This window comes from Ambystoma mexicanum, chromosome 1p (genome assembly GCF_040938575.1).
Source record: "Ambystoma mexicanum isolate Mex_15411 chromosome 1p, UKY_AmexF1_1, whole genome shotgun sequence".
Taxonomy (NCBI): domain Eukaryota; kingdom Metazoa; phylum Chordata; class Amphibia; order Caudata; family Ambystomatidae; genus Ambystoma; species Ambystoma mexicanum.
Genome location: NC_090921.1, coordinates 238,371,928 through 238,389,111, shown reverse-complemented (window position 1 = coordinate 238,389,111; position 17,184 = coordinate 238,371,928). Strand labels below are relative to the sequence as shown.

Here is a 17,184-nt window from a genome sequence, read left to right as displayed (position 1 = left end):
GGCTTGCCCGATCTAAGGCTAATTTCTTTCTTTTTATCGGCACCAGGCTTAAAACTCAGTTTAAGGCGATAGTTCCGGGCTATGTTTGACTCCAGAGTTGAATCTGTCATCCCACTTTTCCTGGCCTTGCATTTTAAAGAAGAACGTAACGTTGACCTCTTCCTTCATTAGTGCCACCTCTGTCGCAATGAGCAAGCGTTTGGTATGCCACACCCTGCAGGAAAAAGGTTTCGCTTCTGACGTCTTGCTTTTCTGGACATCCAGTCTCAAGTTTCCCATCTGGAACGGCGCTCCCTGCTGCTTTGTGAAGGCTTGCTGCAAGAGCCTTCGAAACCCAGGAGCTCTTGCGTTGAGCTGTGACGCGTCCTGGGAAGACCTCCCGTTGCAGCGGAATGAGCCCCACTTCCAGGGCGTGCTGGTAGCAAATTTCCCACAGCCCACAGGGAGCAAACGATCCCAGGTGTGATGTATCACCAGGAGAGGCTGAGATGAGAGTAAGGGTTCACGCGTGTGCCCGGACCGAGGTTAATGATGGGATTAGAGCTAGGGTTAGATGCAGGGAAAGAGTGAGAGTTATAATTAGGGATAAAGCTAACAGGTGATCATTACTCGTCATGTAACATGATACAAAGGGTCAGAAGAGGAACTGATTCAGGGTTACAATTTGGACTTCGCAGACAACAGGAGCACTAAATGGTGCTGAGGGGGACTCAATAAAGTGGACCGGCCGCCTAATGTAAGCAATTGTGCACAAATATTGTACGATGACTAGCGTTGCCGGTGCTTTTTTCTTAAAGAGTCAGTTCTTGGCACCCATTCCCTACTTGACTCAGCCTAATCTTCAAGAATATTTGTCAAGAACTAAAAAAAATCCAGAAAAGGTTTAACCTCCCCGTCGGGGAATTGAACCCCGGTCTCCCGCGTGACAGGCGGGGATACTGACCACTATACTAACGAGGAGACGTGAGGGCATGAAATGAACAGCTGCTGATGTCTGCACAGCATCCAGCGACCACCTAGCTGGCCTAGGGGGTCTCATTTTCCCCCGTCAAACGGCTTGCCCGATCTAAGGCTAATTTCTTTCTTTTTATCGGCACCAGGCTTAAAACTCAGTTTAAGGCGATAGTTCCGGGCTATGTTTGACTCCAGAGTTGAATCTGTCATCCCGCATTTCCTCAGCAAATCAAGCTACCCATCTCAAGTCTCATGAGCTGAGGACGGCAAAGTCCCTGTGGGCTTAGGACAGTCAAAGAAACCCCTGGGCTGCATGCTAAGCCCCTTTTCGGCTTCACTTTCCGAATCCTGCCCTAGCTTGCGATTAGTTTTTTTCTTACTTCTTGCCCCCATCTCCCACCTTGCCTCATGGTCTCCCCTCCTCTGCGCACCTGACAGTTTGCCTGCCCTTCCACTGCCTGTCTCCAGACTTTCCAAGGAGAAAAGGCAAAGCACTAAAGCGGGCCGGGCAACGGGTCAAGTTCCGCTTTCGGCGACTAGCAGGGAGGTAGCGTGGCCGAGCGGTCTAAGGCGCTGGATTAAGGCTCCAGTCTCTTCGGAGGCGTGGGTTCAAATCCCACCGCTGCCACTTTTCCTGGCCTTGCATTTTAAAGAAGAACGTAACGTTGACCTCTTCCTTCATTAGTGCCACCTCTGTCGCAATGAGCAAGCGGATGGTATGCCACACCCTGCAGGAAAAAGGTTTCGCTTCTGACGTCTTGCTTTTCTGGACATCCAGTCTCAAGTTTCCCATCTGGAACGGCGCTCCCTGCTGCTTTGTGAAGGCTTGCTGCAAGAGCCTTCGAAACCCAGGAGCTCTTGCGTTGAGCTGTGACGCGTCCTGGGAAGACCTCCCGTTGCAGCGGAATGAGCCCCACTTCCAGGGCGTGCTGGTAGCAAATTTCCCACAGCCCACAGGGAGCAAACGATCCCAGGTGTGATGTATCACCAGGAGAGGCTGAGATGAGAGTAGGGGTTCACGCGTGTGCCCGGACCGAGGTTAATGATGGGATTAGAGCTAGGGTTAGATGCAGGGAAAGAGTGAGAGTTATAATTAGGGATAAAGCTAACAGGTGATCATTACTCGTCATGTAACATGATACAAAGGGTCAGAAGAGGAACTGATTCAGGGTTACAATTTGGACTTCGCAGACAACAGGAGCACTAAATGGTGCTGAGGGGGACTCAATAAAGTGGACCGGCCGCCTAATGTAAGCAATTGTGCACAAATATTGTACGATGACTAGCGTTGCCGGTGCTTTTTTCTTAAAGAGTCAGTTCTTGGCACCCATTCCCTACTTGACTCAGCCTAATCTTCAAGAATATTTGTCAAGAACTAAAAAAAATCCAGAAAAGGTTTAACCTCCCCGTCGGGGAATTGAACCCCGGTCTCCCGCGTGACAGGTGGCAGGGATACTGACCACTATACTAACGAGGAGACGTGAGGGCATGAAATGAACAGCTGCTGATGTCTGCACAGCATCCAGCGACCACCTAGCTGGCCTAGGGGGTCTCATTTTCCCCCGTCAAACGGCTTGCCCGATCTAAGGCTAATTTCTTTCTTTTTATCGGCACCAGGCTTAAAACTCAGTTTAAGGCGATAGTTCCGGGCTATGTTTGACTCCAGAGTTGAATCTGTCATCCCACTTTTCCTGGCCTTGCATTTTAAAGAAGAACGTAACGTTGACCTCTTCCTTCATTAGTGCCACCTCTGTCGCAATGAGCAAGCGTTTGGTATGCCACACCCTGCAGGAAAAAGGTTTCGCTTCTGACGTCTTGCTTTTCTGGACATCCAGTCTCAAGTTTCCCATCTGGAACGGCGCTCCCTGCTGCTTTGTGAAGGCTTGCTGCAAGAGCCTTCGAAACCCAGGAGCTCTTGCGTTGAGCTGTGACGCGTCCTGGGAAGACCTCCCGTTGCAGCGGAATGAGCCCCACTTCCAGGGCGTGCTGGTAGCAAATTTCCCACAGCCCACAGGGAGCAAACGATCCCAGGTGTGATGTATCACCAGGAGAGGCTGAGATGAGAGTAGGGGTTCACGCGTGTGCCCGGACCGAGGTTAATGATGGGATTAGAGCTAGGGTTAGATGCAGGGAAAGAGTGAGAGTTATAATTAGGGATAAAGCTAACAGGTGATCATTACTCGTCATGTAACATGATACAAAGGGTCAGAAGAGGAACTGATTCAGGGTTACAATTTGGACTTCGCAGACAACAGGAGCACTAAATGGTGCTGAGGGGGACTCAATAAAGTGGACCGGCCGCCTAATGTAAGCAATTGTGCACAAATATTGTACGATGACTAGCGTTGCCGGTGCTTTTTTCTTAAAGAGTCAGTTCTTGGCACCCATTCCCTACTTGACTCAGCCTAATCTTCAAGAATATTTGTCAAGAACTAAAAAAAATCCAGAAAAGGTTTAACCTCCCCGTCGGGGAATTGAACCCCGGTCTCCCGCGTGACAGGTGGGGATACTGACCACTATACTAACGAGGAGACGTGAGGGCATGAAATGAACAGCTGCTGATGTCTGCACAGCATCCAGCGACCACCTAGCTGGCCTAGGGGGTCTCATTTTCCCCCGTCAAACGGCTTGCCCGATCTAAGGCTAATTTCTTTCTTTTTATCGGCACCAGGCTTAAAACTCAGTTTAAGGCGATAGTTCCGGGCTATGTTTGACTCCAGAGTTGAATCTGTCATCCCGCATTTCCTCAGCAAATCAAGCTACCCATCTCAAGTCTCATGAGCTGAGGACGGCAAAGTCCCTGTGGGCTTAGGACAGTCAAAGAAACCCCTGGGCTGCATGCTAAGCCCCTTTTCGGCTTCACTTTCCGAATCCTGCCCTAGCTTGCGATTAGTTTTTTTCTCACTTCTTGCCCCCATCTCCCACCTTGCCTCATGGTCTCCCCTCCTCTGCGCACCTGACAGTTTGCCTGCCCTTCCACTGCCTGTCTCCAGACTTTCCAAGGAGAAAAGGCAAAGCACTAAAGCGGGCCGGGCAACGGGTCAAGTTCCGCTTTCGGCGACTAGCAGGGAGGTAGCGTGGCCGAGCGGTCTAAGGCGCTGGATTAAGGCTCCAGTCTCTTCGGAGGCGTGGGTTCAAATCCCACCGCTGCCACTTTTCCTGGCCTTGCATTTTAAAGAAGAACGTAACGTTGACCTCTTCCTTCATTAGTGCCACCTCTGTCGCAATGAGCAAGCGGATGGTATGCCACACCCTGCAGGAAAAAGGTTTCGCTTCTGACGTCTTGCTTTTCTGGACATCCAGTCTCAAGTTTCCCATCTGGAACGGCGCTCCCTGCTGCTTTGTGAAGGCTTGCTGCAAGAGCCTTCGAAACCCAGGAGCTCTTGCGTTGAGCTGTGACGCGTCCTGGGAAGACCTCCCGTTGCAGCGGAATGAGCCCCACTTCCAGGGCGTGCTGGTAGCAAATTTCCCACAGCCGATAGGGAGCAAACGATCCCAGGTGTGATGTATCACCAGGAGAGGCTGAGATGAGAGTAAGGGTTCACGCGTGTGCCCGGACCGAGGTTAATGATGGGATTAGAGCTAGGGTTAGATGCAGGGAAAGAGTGAGAGTTATAATTAGGGATAAAGCTAACAGGTGATCATTACTCGTCATGTAACATGATACAAAGGGTCAGAAGAGGAACTGATTCAGGGTTACAATTTGGACTTCGCAGACAACAGGAGCACTAAATGGTGCTGAGGGGGACTCAATAAAGTGGACCGGCCGCCTAATGTAAGCAATTGTGCACAAATATTGTACGATGACTAGCGTTGCCGGTGCTTTTTTCTTAAAGAGTCAGTTCTTGGCACCCATTCCCTACTTGACTCAGCCTAATCTTCAAGAATATTTGTCAAGAACTAAAAAAAATCCAGAAAAGGTTTAACCTCCCCGTCGGGGAATTGAACCCACAGGCGGGGATACTGACCACTATACTAACGAGGAGACGTGAGGGCATGAAATGAACAGCTGCTGATGTCTGCACAGCATCCAGCGACCACCTAGCTGGCCTAGGGGGTCTCATTTTCCCCCGTCAAACGGCTTGCCCGATCTAAGGCTAATTTCTTTCTTTTTATCGGCACCAGGCTTAAAACTCAGTTTAAGGCGATAGTTCCGGGCTATGTTTGACTCCAGAGTTGAATCTGTCATCCCGCATTTCCTCAGCAAATCAAGCTACCCATCTCAAGTCTCATGAGCTGAGGACGGCAAAGTCCCTGTGGGCTTAGGACAGTCAAAGAAACCCCTGGGCTGCATGCTAAGCCCCTTTTCGGCTTCACTTTCCGAATCCTGCCCTAGCTTGCGATTAGTTTTTTTCTTACTTCTTGCCCCCATCTCCCACCTTGCCTCATGGTCTCCCCTCCTCTGCGCACCTGACAGTTTGCCTGCCCTTCCACTGCCTGTCTCCAGACTTTCCAAGGAGAAAAGGCAAAGCACTAAAGCGGGCCGGGCAACGGGTCAAGTTCCGCTTTCGGCGACTAGCAGGGAGGTAGCGTGGCCGAGCGGTCTAAGGCGCTGGATTAAGGCTCCAGTCTCTTCGGAGGCGTGGGTTCAAATCCCACCGCTGCCACTTTTCCTGGCCTTGCATTTTAAAGAAGAGCGTAACGTTGACCTCTTCCTTCATTAGTGCCACCTCTGTCGCAATGAGCAAGCGGATGGTATGCCACACCCTGCAGGAAAAAGGTTTCGCTTCTGACGTCTTGCTTTTCTGGACATCCAGTCTCAAGTTTCCCATCTGGAACGGCGCTCCCTGCTGCTTTGTGAAGGCTTGCTGCAAGAGCCTTCGAAACCCAGGAGCTCTTGCGTTGAGCTGTGACGCGTCCTGGGAAGACCTCCCGTTGCAGCGGAATGAGCCCCACTTCCAGGGCGTGCTGGTAGCAAATTTCCCACAGCCCACAGGGAGCAAACGATCCCAGGTGTGATGTATCACCAGGAGAGGCTGAGATGAGAGTAAGGGTTCACGCGTGTGCCCGGACCGAGGTTAATGATGGGATTAGAGCTAGGGTTAGATGCAGGGAAAGAGTGAGAGTTATAATTAGGGATAAAGCTAACAGGTGATCATTACTCGTCATGTAACATGATACAAAGGGTCAGAAGAGGAACTGATTCAGGGTTACAATTTGGACTTCGCAGACAACAGGAGCACTAAATGGTGCTGAGGGGGACTCAATAAAGTGGACCGGCCGCCTAATGTAAGCAATTGTGCACAAATATTGTACGATGACTAGCGTTGCCGGTGCTTTTTTCTTAAAGAGTCAGTTCTTGGCACCCATTCCCTACTTGACTCAGCCTAATCTTCAAGAATATTTGTCAAGAACTAAAAAAAATCCAGAAAAGGTTTAACCTCCCCGTCGGGGAATTGAACCCCGGTCTCCCGCGTGACAGGCGGGGATACTGACCACTATACTAACGAGGAGACGTGAGGGCATGAAATGAACAGCTGCTGATGTCTGCACAGCATCCAGCGACCACCTAGCTGGCCTAGGGGGGTCTCATTTTCCCCCGTCAAACGGCTTGCCCGATCTAAGGCTAATTTCTTTCTTTTTATCGGCACCAGGCTTAAAACTCAGTTTAAGGCGATAGTTCCGGGCTATGTTTGACTCCAGAGTTGAATCTGTCATCCCGCATTTCCTCAGCAAATCAAGCTACCCATCTCAAGTCTCATGAGCTGAGGGCGGCAAAGTCCCTGTGGGCTTAGGACAGTCAAAGAAACCCCTGGGCTGCATGCTAAGCCCCTTTTCGGCTTCACTTTCCGAATCCTGCCCTAGCTTGCGATTAGTTTTTTTCTCACTTCTTGCCCCCATCTCCCACCTTGCCTCATGGTCTCCCCTCCTCTGCGCACCTGACAGTTTGCCTGCCCTTCCATTGCCTGTCTCCAGACTTTCCAAGGAGAAAAGGCAAAGCACTAAAGCGGGCCGGGCAACGGGTCAAGTTCCGCTTTCGGCGACTAGCAGGGAGGTAGCGTGGCCGAGCGGTCTAAGGCGCTGGATTAAGGCTCCAGTCTCTTCGGAGGCGTGGGTTCAAATCCCACCGCTGCCACTTTTCCTGGCCTTGCATTTTAAAGAAGAACGTAACGTTGACCTCTTCCTTCATTAGTGCCACCTCTGTCGCAATGAGCAAGCGGATGGTATGCCACACCCTGCAGGAAAAAGGTTTCGCTTCTGACGTCTTGCTTTTCTGGACATCCAGTCTCAAGTTTCCCATCTGGAACGGCGCTCCCTGCTGCTTTGTGAAGGCTTGCTGCAAGAGCCTTCGAAACCCAGGAGCTCTTGCGTTGAGCTGTGACGCGTCCTGGGAAGACCTCCCGTTGCAGCGGAATGAGCCCCACTTCCAGGGCGTGCTGGTAGCAAATTTCCCACAGCCCACAGGGAGCAAACGATCCCAGGTGTGATGTATCACCAGGAGAGGCTGAGATGAGAGTAAGGGTTCACGCGTGTGCCCGGACCGAGGTTAATGATGGGATTAGAGCTAGGGTTAGATGCAGGGAAAGAGTGAGAGTTATAATTAGGGATAAAGCTAACAGGTGATCATTACTCGTCATGTAACATGATACAAAGGGTCAGAAGAGGAACTGATTCAGGGTTACAATTTGGACTTCGCAGACAACAGGAGCACTAAATGGTGCTGAGGGGGACTCAATAAAGTGGACCGGCCGCCTAATGTAAGCAATTGTGCACAAATATTGTACGATGACTAGCGTTGCCGGTGCTTTTTTCTTAAAGAGTCAGTTCTTGGCACCCATTCCCTACTTGACTCAGCCTAATCTTCAAGAATATTTGTCAAGAACTAAAAAAAATCCAGAAAAGGTTTAACCTCCCCGTCGGGGAATTGAACCCCGGTCTCCCGCGTGACAGGCGGGGATACTGACCACTATACTAACGAGGAGACGTGAGGGCATGAAATGAACAGCTGCTGATGTCTGCACAGCATCCAGCGACCACCTAGCTGGCCTAGGGGGTCTCATTTTCCCCCGTCAAACGGCTTGCCCGATCTAAGGCTAATTTCTTTCTTTTTATCGGCACCAGGCTTAAAACTCAGTTTAAGGCGATAGTTCCGGGCTATGTTTGACTCCAGAGTTGAATCTGTCATCCCGCATTTCCTCAGCAAATCAAGCTACCCATCTCAAGTCTCATGAGCTGAGGACGGCAAAGTCCCTGTGGGCTTAGGACAGTCAAAGAAACCCCTGGGCTGCATGCTAAGCCCCTTTTCGGCTTCACTTTCCGAATCCTGCCCTAGCTTGCGATTAGTTTTTTTCTTACTTCTTGCCCCCATCTCCCACCTTGCCTCATGGTCTCCCCTCCTCTGCGCACCTGACAGTTTGCCTGCCCTTCCACTGCCTGTCTCCAGACTTTCCAAGGAGAAAAGGCAAAACACTAAAGCGGGCCGGGCAACGGGTCAAGTTCCGCTTTCGGCGACTAGCAGGGAGGTAGCGTGGCCGAGCGGTCTAAGGCGCTGGATTAAGGCTCCAGTCTCTTCGGAGGCGTGGGTTCAAATCCCACCGCTGCCACTTTTCCTGGCCTTGCATTTTAAAGAAGAACGTAACGTTGACCTCTTCCTTCATTAGTGCCACCTCTGTCGCAATGAGCAAGCGGATGGTATGCCACACCCTGCAGGAAAAAGGTTTCGCTTCTGACGTCTTGCTTTTCTGGACATCCAGTCTCAAGTTTCCCATCTGGAACGGCGCTCCCTGCTGCTTTGTGAAGGCTTGCTGCAAGAGCCTTCGAAACCCAGGAGCTCTTGCGTTGAGCTGTGACGCGTCCTGGGAAGACCTCCCGTTGCAGCGGAATGAGCCCCACTTCCAGGGCGTGCTGGTAGCAAATTTCCCACAGCCCACAGGGAGCAAACGATCCCAGGTGTGATGTATCACCAGGAGAGGCTGAGATGAGAGTAGGGGTTCACGCGTGTGCCCGGACCGAGGTTAATGATGGGATTAGAGCTAGGGTTAGATGCAGGGAAAGAGTGAGAGTTATAATTAGGGATAAAGCTAACAGGTGATCATTACTCGTCATGTAACATGATACAAAGGGTCAGAAGAGGAACTGATTCAGGGTTACAATTTGGACTTCGCAGACAACAGGAGCACTAAATGGTGCTGAGGGGGACTCAATAAAGTGGACCGGCCGCCTAATGTAAGCAATTGTGCACAAATATTGTACGATGACTAGCGTTGCCGGTGCTTTTTTCTTAAAGAGTCAGTTCTTGGCACCCATTCCCTACTTGACTCAGCCTAATCTTCAAGAATATTTGTCAAGAACTAAAAAAAATCCAGAAAAGGTTTAACCTCCCCGTCGGGGAATTGAACCCCGGTCTCCCGCGTGACAGGCGGAGATACTGACCACTATACTAACGAGGAGACGTGAGGGCATGAAATGAACAGCTGCTGATGTCTGCACAGCATCCAGCGACCACCTAGCTGGCCTAGGGGGGTCTCATTTTCCCCCGTCAAACGGCTTGCCCGATCTAAGGCTAATTTCTTTCTTTTTATCGGCACCAGGCTTAAAACTCAGTTTAAGGCGATAGTTCCGGGCTATGTTTGACTCCAGAGTTGAATCTGTCATCCCGCATTTCCTCAGCAAATCAAGCTACCCATCTCAAGTCTCATGAGCTGAGGACGGCAAAGTCCCTGTGGGCTTAGGACAGTCAAAGAAACCCCTGGGCTGCATGCTAAGCCCCTTTTCGGCTTCACTTTCCGAATCCTGCCCTAGCTTGCGATTAGTTTTTTTCTCACTTCTTGCCCCCATCTCCCACCTTGCCTCATGGTCTCCCCTCCTCTGCGCACCTGACAGTTTGCCTGTCTCCAGACTTTCCAAGGAGAAAAGGCAAAGCACTAAAGCGGGCCGGGCAACGGGTCAAGTTCCGCTTTCGGCGACTAGCAGGGAGGTAGCGTGGCCGAGCGGTCTAAGGCGCTGGATTAAGGCTCCAGTCTCTTCGGAGGCGTGGGTTCAAATCCCACCGCTGCCACTTTTCCTGGCCTTGCATTTTAAAGAAGAACGTAACGTTGACCTCTTCCTTCATTAGTGCCACCTCTGTCGCAATGAGCAAGCGGATGGTATGCCACACCCTGCAGGAAAAAGGTTTCGCTTCTGACGTCTTGCTTTTCTGGACATCCAGTCTCAAGTTTCCCATCTGGAACGGCGCTCCCTGCTGCTTTGTGAAGGCTTGCTGCAAGAGCCTTCGAAACCCAGGAGCTCTTGCGTTGAGCTGTGACGCGTCCTGGGAAGACCTCCCGTTGCAGCGGAATGAGCCCCACTTCCAGGGCGTGCTGGTAGCAAATTTCCCACAGCCCACAGGGAGCAAACGATCCCAGGTGTGATGTATCACCAGGAGAGGCTGAGATGAGAGTAAGGGTTCACGCGTGTGCCCGGACCGAGGTTAATGATGGGATTAGAGCTAGGGTTAGATGCAGGGAAAGAGTGAGAGTTATAATTAGGGATAAAGCTAACAGGTGATCATTACTCGTCATGTAACATGATACAAAGGGTCAGAAGAGGAACTGATTCAGGGTTACAATTTGGACTTCGCAGACAACAGGAGCACTAAATGGTGCTGAGGGGGACTCAATAAAGTGGACCGGCCGCCTAATGTAAGCAATTGTGCACAAATATTGTACGATGACTAGCGTTGCCGGTGCTTTTTTCTTAAAGAGTCAGTTCTTGGCACCCATTCCCTACTTGACTCAGCCTAATCTTCAAGAATATTTGTCAAGAACTAAAAAAAATCCAGAAAAGGTTTAACCTCCCCGTCGGGGAATTGAACCCCGGTCTCCCGCGTGACAGGCGGGGATACTGACCACTATACTAACGAGGAGACGTGAGGGCATGAAATGAACAGCTGCTGATGTCTGCACAGCATCCAGCGACCACCTAGCTGGCCTAGGGGGTCTCATTTTCCCCCGTCAAACGGCTTGCCCGATCTAAGGCTAATTTCTTTCTTTTTATCGGCACCAGGCTTAAAACTCAGTTTAAGGCGATAGTTCCGGGCTATGTTTGACTCCAGAGTTGAATCTGTCATCCCGCATTTCCTCAGCAAATCAAGCTACCCATCTCAAGTCTCATGAGCTGAGGACGGCAAAGTCCCTGTGGGCTTAGGACAGTCAAAGAAACCCCTGGGCTGCATGCTAAGCCCCTTTTCGGCTTCACTTTCCGAATCCTGCCCTAGCTTGCGATTAGTTTTTTTCTTACTTCTTGCCCCCATCTCCCACCTTGCCTCATGGTCTCCCCTCCTCTGCGCACCTGACAGTTTGCCTGCCCTTCCACTGCCTGTCTCCAGACTTTCCAAGGAGAAAAGGCAAAACACTAAAGCGGGCCGGGCAACGGGTCAAGTTCCGCTTTCGGCGACTAGCAGGGAGGTAGCGTGGCCGAGCGGTCTAAGGCGCTGGATTAAGGCTCCAGTCTCTTCGGAGGCGTGGGTTCAAATCCCACCGCTGCCACTTTTCCTGGCCTTGCATTTTAAAGAAGAACGTAACGTTGACCTCTTCCTTCATTAGTGCCACCTCTGTCGCAATGAGCAAGCGGATGGTATGCCACACCCTGCAGGAAAAAGGTTTCGCTTCTGACGTCTTGCTTTTCTGGACATCCAGTCTCAAGTTTCCCATCTGGAACGGCGCTCCCTGCTGCTTTGTGAAGGCTTGCTGCAAGAGCCTTCGAAACCCAGGAGCTCTTGCGTTGAGCTGTGACGCGTCCTGGGAAGACCTCCCGTTGCAGCGGAATGAGCCCCACTTCCAGGGCGTGCTGGTAGCAAATTTCCCACAGCCCACAGGGAGCAAACGATCCCAGGTGTGATGTATCACCAGGAGAGGCTGAGATGAGAGTAGGGGTTCACGCGTGTGCCCGGACCGAGGTTAATGATGGGATTAGAGCTAGGGTTAGATGCAGGGAAAGAGTGAGAGTTATAATTAGGGATAAAGCTAACAGGTGATCATTACTCGTCATGTAACATGATACAAAGGGTCAGAAGAGGAACTGATTCAGGGTTACAATTTGGACTTCGCAGACAACAGGAGCACTAAATGGTGCTGAGGGGGACTCAATAAAGTGGACCGGCCGCCTAATGTAAGCAATTGTGCACAAATATTGTACGATGACTAGCGTTGCCGGTGCTTTTTTCTTAAAGAGTCAGTTCTTGGCACCCATTCCCTACTTGACTCAGCCTAATCTTCAAGAATATTTGTCAAGAACTAAAAAAAATCCAGAAAAGGTTTAACCTCCCCGTCGGGGAATTGAACCCCGGTCTCCCGCGTGACAGGCGGGGATACTGACCACTATACTAACGAGGAGACGTGAGGGCATGAAATGAACAGCTGCTGATGTCTGCACAGCATCCAGCGACCACCTAGCTGGCCTAGGGGGGTCTCATTTTCCCCCGTCAAACGGCTTGCCCGATCTAAGGCTAATTTCTTTCTTTTTATCGGCACCAGGCTTAAAACTCAGTTTAAGGCGATAGTTCCGGGCTATGTTTGACTCCAGAGTTGAATCTGTCATCCCGCATTTCCTCAGCAAATCAAGCTACCCATCTCAAGTCTCATGAGCTGAGGGCGGCAAAGTCCCTGTGGGCTTAGGACAGTCAAAGAAACCCCTGGGCTGCATGCTAAGCCCCTTTTCGGCTTCACTTTCCGAATCCTGCCCTAGCTTGCGATTAGTTTTTTTCTCACTTCTTGCCCCCATCTCCCACCTTGCCTCATGGTCTCCCCTCCTCTGCGCACCTGACAGTTTGCCTGCCCTTCCATTGCCTGTCTCCAGACTTTCCAAGGAGAAAAGGCAAAGCACTAAAGCGGGCCGGGCAACGGGTCAAGTTCCGCTTTCGGCGACTAGCAGGGAGGTAGCGTGGCCGAGCGGTCTAAGGCGCTGGATTAAGGCTCCAGTCTCTTCGGAGGCGTGGGTTCAAATCCCACCGCTGCCACTTTTCCTGGCCTTGCATTTTAAAGAAGAACGTAACGTTGACCTCTTCCTTCATTAGTGCCACCTCTGTCGCAATGAGCAAGCGGATGGTATGCCACACCCTGCAGGAAAAAGGTTTCGCTTCTGACGTCTTGCTTTTCTGGACATCCAGTCTCAAGTTTCCCATCTGGAACGGCGCTCCCTGCTGCTTTGTGAAGGCTTGCTGCAAGAGCCTTCGAAACCCAGGAGCTCTTGCGTTGAGCTGTGACGCGTCCTGGGAAGACCTCCCGTTGCAGCGGAATGAGCCCCACTTCCAGGGCGTGCTGGTAGCAAATTTCCCACAGCCCACAGGGAGCAAACGATCCCAGGTGTGATGTATCACCAGGAGAGGCTGAGATGAGAGTAAGGGTTCACGCGTGTGCCCGGACCGAGGTTAATGATGGGATTAGAGCTAGGGTTAGATGCAGGGAAAGAGTGAGAGTTATAATTAGGGATAAAGCTAACAGGTGATCATTACTCGTCATGTAACATGATACAAAGGGTCAGAAGAGGAACTGATTCAGGGTTACAATTTGGACTTCGCAGACAACAGGAGCACTAAATGGTGCTGAGGGGGACTCAATAAAGTGGACCGGCCGCCTAATGTAAGCAATTGTGCACAAATATTGTACGATGACTAGCGTTGCCGGTGCTTTTTTCTTAAAGAGTCAGTTCTTGGCACCCATTCCCTACTTGACTCAGCCTAATCTTCAAGAATATTTGTCAAGAACTAAAAAAAATCCAGAAAAGGTTTAACCTCCCCGTCGGGGAATTGAACCCCGGTCTCCCGCGTGACAGGCGGGGATACTGACCACTATACTAACGAGGAGACGTGAGGGCATGAAATGAACAGCTGCTGATGTCTGCACAGCATCCAGCGACCACCTAGCTGGCCTAGGGGGTCTCATTTTCCCCCGTCAAACGGCTTGCCCGATCTAAGGCTAATTTCTTTCTTTTTATCGGCACCAGGCTTAAAACTCAGTTTAAGGCGATAGTTCCGGGCTATGTTTGACTCCAGAGTTGAATCTGTCATCCCGCATTTCCTCAGCAAATCAAGCTACCCATCTCAAGTCTCATGAGCTGAGGACGGCAAAGTCCCTGTGGGCTTAGGACAGTCAAAGAAACCCCTGGGCTGCATGCTAAGCCCCTTTTCGGCTTCACTTTCCGAATCCTGCCCTAGCTTGCGATTAGTTTTTTTCTTACTTCTTGCCCCCATCTCCCACCTTGCCTCATGGTCTCCCCTCCTCTGCGCACCTGACAGTTTGCCTGCCCTTCCACTGCCTGTCTCCAGACTTTCCAAGGAGAAAAGGCAAAACACTAAAGCGGGCCGGGCAACGGGTCAAGTTCCGCTTTCGGCGACTAGCAGGGAGGTAGCGTGGCCGAGCGGTCTAAGGCGCTGGATTAAGGCTCCAGTCTCTTCGGAGGCGTGGGTTCAAATCCCACCGCTGCCACTTTTCCTGGCCTTGCATTTTAAAGAAGAACGTAACGTTGACCTCTTCCTTCATTAGTGCCACCTCTGTCGCAATGAGCAAGCGGATGGTATGCCACACCCTGCAGGAAAAAGGTTTCGCTTCTGACGTCTTGCTTTTCTGGACATCCAGTCTCAAGTTTCCCATCTGGAACGGCGCTCCCTGCTGCTTTGTGAAGGCTTGCTGCAAGAGCCTTCGAAACCCAGGAGCTCTTGCGTTGAGCTGTGACGCGTCCTGGGAAGACCTCCCGTTGCAGCGGAATGAGCCCCACTTCCAGGGCGTGCTGGTAGCAAATTTCCCACAGCCCACAGGGAGCAAACGATCCCAGGTGTGATGTATCACCAGGAGAGGCTGAGATGAGAGTAGGGGTTCACGCGTGTGCCCGGACCGAGGTTAATGATGGGATTAGAGCTAGGGTTAGATGCAGGGAAAGAGTGAGAGTTATAATTAGGGATAAAGCTAACAGGTGATCATTACTCGTCATGTAACATGATACAAAGGGTCAGAAGAGGAACTGATTCAGGGTTACAATTTGGACTTCGCAGACAACAGGAGCACTAAATGGTGCTGAGGGGGACTCAATAAAGTGGACCGGCCGCCTAATGTAAGCAATTGTGCACAAATATTGTACGATGACTAGCGTTGCCGGTGCTTTTTTCTTAAAGAGTCAGTTCTTGGCACCCATTCCCTACTTGACTCAGCCTAATCTTCAAGAATATTTGTCAAGAACTAAAAAAAATCCAGAAAAGGTTTAACCTCCCCGTCGGGGAATTGAACCCCGGTCTCCCGCGTGACAGGCGGAGATACTGACCACTATACTAACGAGGAGACGTGAGGGCATGAAATGAACAGCTGCTGATGTCTGCACAGCATCCAGCGACCACCTAGCTGGCCTAGGGGGGTCTCATTTTCCCCCGTCAAACGGCTTGCCCGATCTAAGGCTAATTTCTTTCTTTTTATCGGCACCAGGCTTAAAACTCAGTTTAAGGCGATAGTTCCGGGCTATGTTTGACTCCAGAGTTGAATCTGTCATCCCGCATTTCCTCAGCAAATCAAGCTACCCATCTCAAGTCTCATGAGCTGAGGACGGCAAAGTCCCTGTGGGCTTAGGACAGTCAAAGAAACCCCTGGGCTGCATGCTAAGCCCCTTTTCGGCTTCACTTTCCGAATCCTGCCCTAGCTTGCGATTAGTTTTTTTCTCACTTCTTGCCCCCATCTCCCACCTTGCCTCATGGTCTCCCCTCCTCTGCGCACCTGACAGTTTGCCTGTCTCCAGACTTTCCAAGGAGAAAAGGCAAAGCACTAAAGCGGGCCGGGCAACGGGTCAAGTTCCGCTTTCGGCGACTAGCAGGGAGGTAGCGTGGCCGAGCGGTCTAAGGCGCTGGATTAAGGCTCCAGTCTCTTCGGAGGCGTGGGTTCAAATCCCACCGCTGCCACTTTTCCTGGCCTTGCATTTTAAAGAAGAACGTAACGTTGACCTCTTCCTTCATTAGTGCCACCTCTGTCGCAATGAGCAAGCGGATGGTATGCCACACCCTGCAGGAAAAAGGTTTCGCTTCTGACGTCTTGCTTTTCTGGACATCCAGTCTCAAGTTTCCCATCTGGAACGGCGCTCCCTGCTGCTTTGTGAAGGCTTGCTGCAAGAGCCTTCGAAACCCAGGAGCTCTTGCGTTGAGCTGTGACGCGTCCTGGGAAGACCTCCCGTTGCAGCGGAATGAGCCCCACTTCCAGGGCGTGCTGGTAGCAAATTTCCCACAGCCCACAGGGAGCAAACGATCCCAGGTGTGATGTATCACCAGGAGAGGCTGAGATGAGAGTAAGGGTTCACGCGTGTGCCCGGACCGAGGTTAATGATGGGATTAGAGCTAGGGTTAGATGCAGGGAAAGAGTGAGAGTTATAATTAGGGATAAAGCTAACAGGTGATCATTACTCGTCATGTAACATGATACAAAGGGTCAGAAGAGGAACTGATTCAGGGTTACAATTTGGACTTCGCAGACAACAGGAGCACTAAATGGTGCTGAGGGGGACTCAATAAAGTGGACCGGCCGCCTAATGTAAGCAATTGTGCACAAATATTGTACGATGACTAGCGTTGCCGGTGCTTTTTTCTTAAAGAGTCAGTTCTTGGCACCCATTCCCTACTTGACTCAGCCTAATCTTCAAGAATATTTGTCAAGAACTAAAAAAAATCCAGAAAAGGTTTAACCTCCCCGTCGGGGAATTGAACCCCGGTCTCCCGCGTGACAGGCGGGGATACTGACCACTATACTAACGAGGAGACGTGAGGGCATGAAATGAACAGCTGCTGATGTCTGCACAGCATCCAGCGACCACCTAGCTGGCCTAGGGGGTCTCATTTTCCCCCGTCAAACGGCTTGCCCGATCTAAGGCTAATTTCTTTCTTTTTATCGGCACCAGGCTTAAAACTCAGTTTAAGGCGATAGTTCCGGGCTATGTTTGACTCCAGAGTTGAATCTGTCATCCCGCATTTCCTCAGCAAATCAAGCTACCCATCTCAAGTCTCATGAGCTGAGGACGGCAAAGTCCCTGTGGGCTTAGGACAGTCAAAGAAACCCCTGGGCTGCATGCTAAGCCCCTTTTCGGCTTCACTTTCCGAATCCTGCCCTAGCTTGCGATTAGTTTTTTTCTTACTTCTTGCCCCCATCTCCCACCTTGCCTCATGGTCTCCCCTCCTCTGCGCACCTGACAGTTTGCCTGCCCTTCCACTGCCTGTCTCCAGACTTTCCAAGGAGAAAAGGCAAAACACTAAAGCGGGCCGGGCAACGGGTCAAGTTCCGCTTTCGG

General features: G+C 51.1%; 7 non-coding genes across 7 annotated transcripts; all 7 read right to left on the bottom strand.

Annotated features, from left to right (window-relative positions):
* Window positions 1-888: 888 nt before the first annotated feature.
* TRNAD-GUC (transfer RNA aspartic acid (anticodon GUC)) lies at window positions 889-960 on the bottom strand. The gene has a single exon. It is a non-coding gene; the product is annotated as a tRNA-Asp (tRNA).
* A 5,375-nt stretch (window positions 961-6,335) lies between these two features.
* On the bottom strand, window positions 6,336-6,407 carry TRNAD-GUC (transfer RNA aspartic acid (anticodon GUC)). Its single transcript has one exon. It is a non-coding gene; the product is annotated as a tRNA-Asp (tRNA).
* A 1,397-nt stretch (window positions 6,408-7,804) lies between these two features.
* On the bottom strand, window positions 7,805-7,876 carry TRNAD-GUC (transfer RNA aspartic acid (anticodon GUC)). The gene has a single exon. It is a non-coding gene; the product is annotated as a tRNA-Asp (tRNA).
* A 2,850-nt stretch (window positions 7,877-10,726) lies between these two features.
* Window positions 10,727-10,798, bottom strand: TRNAD-GUC (transfer RNA aspartic acid (anticodon GUC)). The gene has a single exon. It is a non-coding gene; the product is annotated as a tRNA-Asp (tRNA).
* A 1,396-nt stretch (window positions 10,799-12,194) lies between these two features.
* On the bottom strand, window positions 12,195-12,266 carry TRNAD-GUC (transfer RNA aspartic acid (anticodon GUC)). Its single transcript has one exon. It is a non-coding gene; the product is annotated as a tRNA-Asp (tRNA).
* Window positions 12,267-13,663: 1,397 nt separating this feature from the next.
* On the bottom strand, window positions 13,664-13,735 carry TRNAD-GUC (transfer RNA aspartic acid (anticodon GUC)). Its single transcript has one exon. It is a non-coding gene; the product is annotated as a tRNA-Asp (tRNA).
* A 2,850-nt stretch (window positions 13,736-16,585) lies between these two features.
* Window positions 16,586-16,657, bottom strand: TRNAD-GUC (transfer RNA aspartic acid (anticodon GUC)). Its single transcript has one exon. It is a non-coding gene; the product is annotated as a tRNA-Asp (tRNA).
* Between the last annotated feature and the right edge of the window lie 527 nt (window positions 16,658-17,184).